Here is a 10,276-nt window from a genome sequence, read left to right as displayed (position 1 = left end):
GATTTCGGGGTGCTTGGCTCATACCTGGGGGAGACACACCTGCCCGAGTACTGACAGGGTCCCCCTCGAGTCCCAGGGATGGAGGAGGGTAGGGGGAGATCAGAGGGAGGGAAGGAGGCAAGCCAGAGAGGACTGAGGAAAGGAGAAGAAGGAAGGGGGCAGGCAGCCGCAGGTGTCCCTGCAGATGTCTGGCCCAGAGGCCCAGCTCCTCTCTCTTCTCCAGCCTTAGGAGGGCAGCACCTGGCCCCTGCCTTCCCTCTGCAAATACTGAGCACCTGCTGTGTGCGAGGCGCTCTCCCAGGTGGTAGGGAGAGAGTGACAGGAGGGAGGAATGAAACAGGCGTGTCACTTATTTCCTGAAGACAGCCAGTACATGGGGGAAGTGGCTGACAAAGGACAAGCGAGGAGAAGGATCACAGGTGCTGGGGCAGAGGAAGAGCGCGGCCTGAGCACAGGGACCTGGTAGGTGGGAGCCCCTAGGGCTGTCCCGCCACACGGGGTGTCAGAGAAGCCCTCTCAGGCGTCACGTAAGCTCACACCTGAGCAAGTTAAAGGAAGAAGAGCAGCTGACTCTTTAAACACCTGGGAGGAGTTGGGGACTGGTTCCAGGAAGACACACGGGGGCAAGTGCGGAGACTGAGAGAAAACTGCAGTGGCCCGTCCCAGGAAGGGAAAGGACAGCAGGGGCCGAGGAGAGGCGGAGGCCCACAGAACTAGGAAGTGAGCTGGAAGAGGTTCCGGGGGCCAGACTGCGCCGGCCACTCGGGGCCCTGCCCCCCGGGACTGCTGAGCCTTGCCCTGTGACGGGTCCAGACGCGCGGGCCCCAGGACTTCGGCCAACCGTCAAAGGACTCTTCCTTGGGCTTCTCCTTCTCCTTGCTCTTCTCATCCTGTTTTGCTGGTTTTTCCAATGTCTCTGCACCTGGGGCCGAAACGCCTTCACGGCCACCAGGTCCGGCCCGCAGGTGACGCTCTGCACCGGAGGAGGCTCCCGTCCCTTAGCACCTGCACGCACAGCGGCTCGGCCTTGCAGGACTCCTAGTAAATCCTCAGTGACCGGCAGGGCCCCGGGGTAGGGACCTCTCTGCGCCCTGCTTCAGCGAGGAAGTTACAGAACATGGGCGCTTCTGCCCGCAGCAACCTTAGAGACTGAAGGGCCCACGTTGTTCAGGGGGGAGGTGAGGGGAGAACCGAGCAGGGACCGGACTGGGCTGTAGCTCGAGTCTCCCTCCAGGCAGAGCTGCCGAGGCTCTCAGAGGGTAACAGCCCTGCCGCTCCCTCAGGGACGTCCTTCACCGAGTGACCACGACAGCTTTGCTCTCCTCAGCATGACTCCCCTCTGCTAACCGTTAACAATCGCCCCCCCCCCCCTCCGCGCAGGTTAGCAATCACCTTGCAAACACTAGGCCTGCTGATCCCCCTTTGAAGGGGTTCCGGACTAGTGTTTTACAGACAATAGTAAACGCAGCCCTATCTTAATGATAGCTAGCCCTTAGCCCTCCAGGGTCCTGGAGACCGTGCTTCTAACATGCTCAAATTCCTTGGAGACGGAAGCTATCCCTAACCCCCACTCCCTAAAAAGTATAGACTCAGTCACTCCTCACAACCCCAGTGCAGCTCTTTGTGCTCAGGGGTCCTGTCCCCGTGCTTTAATAAAAGCACCTTTTTGCAATGAGAAAAAATAAATAAAACACACACACACACACAAGCACAGAAAACCCAAAAAACCCCAAAAATCTAAATGAATGGGCCATAAGTGGATTTCAGGCAGGTGGTACAAACAGTTCTTTTACTTGCTGATAAATAAGTGTAACATTGGTAAGGTACGTGCAACTGATACTATTATTTTAGATCTATCAAGGTAAATAAAACACATTACTAAAATTACTTCTACGTGTTTCTGACCTTTTGCATATGTCTACTCAGAAATTCAAAATGGCGTCCGTAGCCATCGTAAGAACTGGGATTTTGCTCTAGAGAGGAGGCCATCGGAGGTTTAAAAAGAGGGCGAGGCATGAACCGGTTTGTGTTGTGCAGGCAGGCTCTGGCCACTGTGTGGATGACGGACTTTGAGGAAGGACAGCATACAAGAGGCCGAGGCGAGAGATGGGCGAGACGGAAGTGGGGAGAAAGCCACCAGTCGGTGGAGTCCCTGCAGTGGGCCTCCCCCTGCCCCTCAGCCTCGGATTCACCTGCACAGGCTGCGGGCTGCTCCCGCACACACCTGAGACCCTGACTGGGGCCTGTGGGGCGGGCTGGGGTCCTACAGAGCCAAAGCCCCTGGAGGCGTCCCTCTCCCCAGAGCAGGTGGGGAATCGGTGGCTAGACGCTCCAGCTCTCTCCCCTGAGTTGGGACAGCTTGGGGCCTGCTCCACACTGTCCTCCAGAAGGTCCTGGCAGGACTGGGCTCCACGTGCCCGCCGTGCATCTAGCTCGAGGACGCCTCCTTCTCTAGCTCGTTCCCTTCCGTGTCTCACTGGCTCACACCCTTGCTGGCATCTCCTGGGACCACTGTCCAAGCAAATGACCTCAGATCCAGCTTCTGGGGGAACACAGGTCAGGAGGATGAATTTTCGTTTAGATCAAATGAGCGTTTTCTCATGCATCTGGCGTCGTTTGTATTCCGAGTCTTCGGGTGCTTGCGCACCCACAAAGAAACGAGACCATTCCCGGGCTGATCCCCCCGGCTGAAGGAGAAGGTTGCAAGCAGATGTTGCCAGTGATGCCAAGGATCATTCCACTTCTCACTCAGCCCTCGGATCCAACAAAAGCTGTGCACACGTGTTCTGTAGAAGGTCAAACATCTGACCTCTGTGAATGCTGTTATCAATTCAGTGTTAAAGTTCACACTGAACATGAAGTCATGTCTTTTGTGGTGACAGTATAACCAGAAAACGAGCTCACTCTATCCTGACTGTGCTCGGACAATTGTGTAGCGTGTGTGTGTCTCTCTGTGTGGGTCAAGTGTAAATGATCTTCTACTACGTGAGCACCCGCGCACGCACGCACACAGACGCACACGCGCGTGCACGCAGGTGGAACGACTGGATTATAGAAGTTTGCATGGAAGGCGATGAAGAACCTACACGGCTCTCAGCAAGCTGTGCCCGGCTCCTGTCAGCAGCACGTGTGAACGTGGTGAAGCCCCTGAAGACTAACTTGCGATTCCATCTAAGTGTGCACAGTGCTATGGAACCCCACATTTGTTCCCATTGGTAAAGTGTCTGACCCCATTTATGATGTGTGACCGGGGACGGCTCTCCAGTCTGACCCCTTCTGCCTCACCTCTGGGCCCGGGGACACCTGCCAGTGGCATGGCGGGGGGTTCAAAACACACAGACCCTTGCTGGGGGCAGGAACGCCCCTGGCCCTCTCCCAACCACCATGTCAATCCCAAGCCAGTCTCCCTTCCCTGCTCCTCAGGCCACCGGGAGACCAGTTGGGCGCAAGTCCTGCTTTCCCGCAAGTCTCAGCAGGTGAGTGGAAAGCCTTCTCTTTCCCTCTGGGTGCAATGTGGCCTCATGGGTCCTGACATCGAACCAGATCTGCGGTGAGTGGTCATCCCGATGCCCCAGGATAACCCAATAGCTGAAATCTTAAAGGGCAACAGAGGGAGGACCTGAAGAGTGTTCAGGCAGACGAAGTTATGAAGAACCAAGTTGCAAGGAGAAAGGCACTGAAATGTGTCCCTACAAAAAGATGTCCCCGGTTAGAGAATAGCTCCCGGGGTAATCTGACCTGTGGGGTGTCATTCAGGACAAGGCAGGCAGGTAGAGAGTCAAAGGGACGCCCCACTCCCCCAGGCCCCCCTCAGTCCCCGCCGCTGCCCCTTGCCCCCCAGGGACTCACCTTGCAGGAAGCCCAGCTGTGAGGACAGCAGCAGCAGGGGCAGGAGGCTTCGACCCATCTCTGTGTTTGGACCCGGCCCCAAGGTCCGGCAGAAGCAGGGCAGGGTCACCGGCATCCAGAGCCTCTGAGAACCCTGGCTGTGTAAGTGCTGGCTGAAGGAGCAGATGATGACAGCCCAACGAAGGCTCATGTCCCCAGGACACCGAGGGGACAAAGAGCCTCAGGAGCCAGGACCCTGCCTTCTGCCCAGAGATACTGGCCCAGCTCCCTCCACTGGCCTGACCAAGTGAGCCAAGTGGATAGGAAGACATCGCTCTTTCTATCTCCATTTCCCAATCGTAAATGCATCTCCATTTCTCAACCGTAAATGCATCTCCATTTCCCAATCGTAAATGCATCTCCATCTCCCAATCGTAAATGCAATAATGCAGCCTGACTACCATAGCCTAAGCACTGGAGATCCAAGTGAATGAGGGAACGTGTCCTCATCCAACGGCGTTCACCATATTTAAGGGAAGTACCGAAGAGTGGTGTGAATAAACATACCCCCCCCATTCAAGATTCTCTCCTAGTCAATAAACACAGAGAAATAAACATGTGCTTAGACTTTCGGAAAGTGCAGGCCAGAACACAACAGAACACAACAGATTTGGGAGTGCTGTTGTCTCATTTCTTAGAAATAAAACACGTCGGCATTCTTGGTCATGTTTGGGCAAACAGGAGCACAGTAGATTTTTCTCCTCCCAACTTTAAGAGCTATGCTGCAAGTAACCCATACTTGGTTTTCCTTTTTGCTTTTTTTTTTTTTTTTTAACTGCTCATTTCTTTTTTAAATAAGTTTTCCTCTTCGGGATGCTAGATTACAGCGGGTGGAGGGATTCCTTTCCAGAATGGTGTTGGGAGGAGAACTACACACCCACCCCACCCCACCCAGCGAAACACTCCTAACAGGTGAAAAATGGTTTTTAAACCATTGGTTGGAAACTCTGGGAATTGCCCTAAAGACATCCAGCAAGTTCAAACGGGAACTCTTCTGCCCCAGGGCCTTGATGAAATCACGGAGCCATTATCCGGTCATTAGTGGAGCTCACCGTTTGCTTGAAGCCACAGAGGCTAGAGCTTAACAGAGGGAAGAGGGAAAGAGACAGTCCTAAAGTGTCCTGCTAGACCCCCCCCACCCCGGGTCACAGGGAGCGTGCACACAGCTGACCCTCTGCGGGAGACGGCAGATGTTTTTCCCTGGGGGAAGTCAACTTCACTGCACACGTCCAGGCAAGTCACGAAACGTAGTCAAGAAAACACCAACCCAAAGCACTGGGAGGTGGGATGGAAGAGCAGGACTCGCTACCCAGAGTTGCTGCAACAGTTTACCTCAAATGTCCAGGTGCATCCAAGAAAGGCGAGGCAAGCGAAGCCCCGGGCCCAGGTGACCCACACTCAGCAAAGACTTGGTGCTAGAAACTGTCTGTGATGGGGGTGGGAGGTGTTGGTAAAGGGTTCAGACGCTCAGTTACAAGCGGACTAAGTGCCGAGGAACCAGTGTGAGCCTGGTGGCTCCCATTAACACTGCGCTGCGTACTTGACGTTTGCTGAGGGGAATCTCACCAAAGTGGCAGAGCGAGGTTCTTGTCTCACGGAGTCGAGGAATGAATCTCGCGGACAACGGAGAGTGAGGAAAGCGATTGAGCTTTATTAAGGAAGGATACAGAAAAGCTCTCCGGAGGGAGAGGGGTCCCCACACTGAGGACTTTTAGGGTTGGCTTTTTATTGAAAGCTCACCAGGGAACTTAAATCTTTTTTTTTTTTTTTTTAGGATTTTATTTATTTGAGAGAGAGAGAGAGAGAGAGCCCAAGTAGGGGGAGAGGCAGAGGGAGAGGGAGAAGCAGGCTCCGTGTTGAACAGGGAGCCCGATGCGGGGCTCGATCTCAGGACCCCCAGACCAGGACCTGAGCCAAAGGCAGACACTTAACCAAGTGAGCCACCCAGGTGCCCCCCACTTAAATCTTTTTAACTTCTCCACTGACAACACTGTTGGTAAAGGACTAGTGGTAACATCTTTAATGGTTTACTTCTTCTTAGGGTCTGTTTATTTTCTGTTGACCCCAGGAGACGGTCATAAATAAGACTCACCCCTCACACACCTAGGGTGGGGTGGTCTGGTGTGTTCCCTTATCTCTGGTTTCCTCACACCTCTGCATTTTTGGGATTTCTGTGAGCCTGATCACAGAGCCCCCTATCGCTCTGTCCCTATCTAGCCCCGCCTGTCCCTTACTCGTCACCACACACACAACAGAAGTAACTGTGCCAAGTGATCAGTTAGCTTGATGTGGTCATCATTTCACAAAATCTGTGTGTATGAAATCATTACATGGTACCCCCTTAAATATATCATTTTATTGTCCTTTATCCCTCAGTAAAGCGGGGGGAAGACCCTTGTGGTGAGACAGCCTGATGTCTGGTGGAGGCAAGGTGGCCAAGCAGCCCTTCTGGGTGTGTTCAAGAACTAAAGGGAACCGACAGCAGCTCCAATAGCACACCAACGAGGAGAGAGACATTGTAAAAAAGAACCGAATGGAAATTCTGGAGTTGATAAACCAGCTGCCGTGAACAAGTCACGAGAGGGGTCAGGGGTACCTTTGACTGGCTGAAGAAAGGACCAGAGATATTAAACAGGTTGACGGAGATGATGCGATCTGAGGATGGGAAGAAAAGCAGCAGAAGGAACAGCGCCTCAGAGGCGTGCGGGGCACCGTCAGGCCCCCAGCCCGACGCACACGGGAGAATCAGGAGGGGAGAGAGAGAGAGAAAGGAGCGGAAAACAAGGCGGCAGACACAGTGGCTGAAGGGGCCCCAGACGGGATGGAAAGCGTGAACGTCCACGGCGGGGATGGTGAGCTTTACGCGTCCACCTGGGGAGGCTCTGTCCTCAGTTGTGGAGTCAAACACTAGTCCAGGTGTCGCTGGGAAGATGTTTCGTGGATGTGGACGATCAGTCGACTGCGAGGAAGAGACATTCCCGTCCCTAACGCGAGTGCAGCTCATCCAACCGGCGGCAGGCCTGAAGAGCAAAAACAGTGTCCTGGAGAAGAAGAAACTCTGCCCTGCGACTGCCGAGTGTCCAGGCTGCAGGTGGCTTGCCTAACATGGGACCTGTCAACCCCCTTGATCACTGAGTCCATTTCTGAAAATAAATCTTTTAAGATAGATAGGTAGATATGCATATGCATCCTCGTGCACACAGATCTGTGTGTCTGTGTCTGGGGCGTGTGCACTGTGGATACCATGTACTGCGTACAGGACAGGAATCAGTATCCACATGGTGGCTCTCCCGCGTGTCTGCGCCCTAATCCCTGGAACCTGCAAATACTGTCCTGCAGAGAGGGGGTACACAGATGTCATCAAGGACCTGGAGACGGGGACACGAGACTGGATGTTCCGCGTGGGGCGCGAGTAACCACAGGGGTCCTTCTGAGAGGAAGCGGATCAGTCCGTCCCTAGTGGGGAAAGTGGTGATGGAGGCAGAAGTTGGGGCCACGTGAGGGGGTCACAAGCCAAGGAATGCCGCAGCCTCCTGAAGCTGAAAGAAGCAAGGACAGGATTTTCCCTCAGAAGCTCCAGGAGGATCCAGCGCGGCTCACATCTGGACTTGAGCCCCATGAGACTCATTTCAGGCTCTCGAACTCCAGCATACTAAGAGAATGGGTATGTGGTGGTTTACCACTAAGTTGCGGTGATGTTTTTCGGCAACAACCGGAAGCCAACACAGATCTTCCTTGACATCCGGTGAAGTTATGCACCGACAAAACCATCCTGGGTTACAAAATTGTACGTCAAGAGAGCATTGACTACACACCTCACCTCCTCCCTCTCATCGCTTAGCCTGGCCCACTTAGACCTCCGAGCACTCCCAGCAGCCCAGAGTTGGGCAAAATCATCGACGCAAGCCTGTTACATACCAGAGTCCAATATCTCCTGTAATTCATTGAAGAGTGTCATGAAGGTGTAACAGCATGATTGCAGGGACACAATGGTTGTCAGAGTCTCTGTTGTCGGCCCCCCTGTCAGCGGGGCTGACTGGGAACGTGACCTGCCACCTCCACGCCTATGGACGGGGTGTCCCAGCGCCTCTCCCCACCCAGGGAAAGATCCAGATTTAAAATCGAAGTACACTTTTGGGGTGCCTGAGTGGCTCAGTCAGTTAAGCGTCCAACTCTCGATTTCAGCTCAGGTCATGATCTTAGGGTCGTGAGAGTGACCGCAGCGTCCGGCTCCAAGTGGGGTGTGGAACTTGCTTCAAATTGTCTCTCTCCCTCTCCCCCTGCCCCTCCCCCTGCTCCCATGCACCCTCTCCCTCTTCTCTGTCTCTAAAATAAATGAATGAGTGAATGAAAAAGTAAATACGAAATCTTAAAAAAAAAAAACCCAAGTACAGTTTCTACCAAATGTGTATGGCTTTCACACCACCGGAAGTTGAACGATCCTAAGTGGAGACCTGGAAGGTAGGGACGGTCGGTCCAGAACCTTTTGGCTTGAGGCTGCATGGGGGGCCAGCCTTCACCCCCAGACTTCAGTGCAAGGTCACACACAGGCCACGCCTGCCGTGCTTCCTCACCGGCAATGCCCGCAAAGCCCCTGGGAGCAGCGCAGTTATTCCACGACGCTACTCTTGTTTTCCACGGGCCCCAGGGCTGCACAGATGCAAAATGATAATGACTTTCATCTGAGCGTCCCCCCAGCGCCAGGCACCCGGGCAAGAGCTCGAGGAGCACTGCCGTCTGCGCCCCTACGTCCAGAGTGCTGGGCACTGTTACCCCACTTCGTGCGGGTGGAGACTGAGGTCAGCACCCCGGCCAGCTCCGCACAGCTGGGACCTGGCACGCGGTACCCGGGCCTGGGCTCCGGCTCTCTGCTCCGGGAGGGGCCGGTCCCGGGGCGGGTGCCCCCTTGGCGGAAACAGTTTCTCTCCAATCCCTGAGCCCACATCCCGCCGGCGCGGCCCAACCTTAGAGAGGTGGCCCTTGTCCATGTCTCCGCTTTCTGAGAGGCCTTCTTCGGGCCCCATCTGGCTCCCTAAGCATATGGGCTCAGAAAAGCTATTTTATAGTTTCTAGGCAGAGCGGTTCTTCTGACACTCCTGGTCATGATTTCTGAAGAGCTGGACAGGAGGACGGAGAGCACCCAGCTGCTGGGCTCAGCCCAAAGGGATGCGGCCCCTTGCAGCTTCTCCCGGACTCTCTGCAGGATCCTGAGTCCAGCGGGCGCTCGAGGCTCCCGGGACACGCACTTCCGTCCCTGGATCGAGAGGGTGGTGTGCACCTCCTACCCACCCCGTCGAGGAGGGAGGGATTCCCACTCCTCGTTTATGAAGGTGGCCGACAGCCGTCTGTGGGTCAGTGGCTCGATGAGATCGCCAGCACTTTACCTCACGGCAGGGGGAGGGGGACCCTTCCCGCCACACAGGGCCTGACGGGGCTGCCCGTGGGGAGAGCAGCATCACACAGGGAGTGTGGGGGGTGGGCTCTGTAGGAGGAGGAGGCTCGGTGACCCCGAGTTTTCAGAGAGGATGGGACTGGGTCAGAGGAATCATACCGCAGCGGTCAGGGAACTGCAATCTGCTCTTCAGGGATGAGCAGGAACCGCACCTGGTGGCTTGAGGAGGGGACTGGTCCCTGGGAACCTTAGCCACAGGAGCAGAATGAGGCGGGAAATGGATCGTCGGATCGTTCCAGGCCCTCCCGGGTACACCGAGGTCATGGCGGCACATAGAGTGGACCTGAACTTTATGACTCAGCCCAGAGGCGATGGAGGGCTGAAGGTCCTCTCCCGGGTCTGCTTCTGGGACAGGGACCCCCAACACGCACATGTGGGGTGTGGGGGGCAGGAGACAATACTTATATCCCGGAGAATAAAATCGGTCTAATCGCCATCACATAAGGCACCACAGGAGATGCAACACAACAACCCGTTGGCCGTGGGAGGAATGTACGCACAGAAGAGCTCATTGTCAGTGCGGATGGGGCCTGGGGACGGAGCGGGGAAGCCGGCCCCGAGGCGGCTTGTGATCCTGGGGTATCTGGGGAAAGGGTCTCACGACAGGAAATATTGATGCTTAGCGGGTGGGTGGGAAGTTCTTCAAAGCAGGAGAAGAGCAGCTACATGACCTCTGTGTGTCGCTGGCAGGAAGCGCAGGGGGCCGAGGTGGGGACAGCTGCCCCGGGGCCCCACTCTCCCAGGGCTCACTGGGTGGGGGATGGCCTGGAGATTGCAGATGACGCTGGTAGACGGCAGGCTTTCCTCCGCTTCCCACACAGACCTCCAGTATCTCCCAAAGGCCGCCCAGCACTGGTCCCAGGAGCTCCCCCCAGGCCAGGGGGCTCTGCCCCGCCCAGGGGTGTCTGCGCAGCCCTTCTGCTCTCACTTGAAGAT

Source organism: Neomonachus schauinslandi, chromosome 11 (genome assembly GCF_002201575.2).
Source record: "Neomonachus schauinslandi chromosome 11, ASM220157v2, whole genome shotgun sequence".
Taxonomy (NCBI): domain Eukaryota; kingdom Metazoa; phylum Chordata; class Mammalia; order Carnivora; family Phocidae; genus Neomonachus; species Neomonachus schauinslandi.
Note: the sequence above shows the minus strand (reverse complement) of the source record.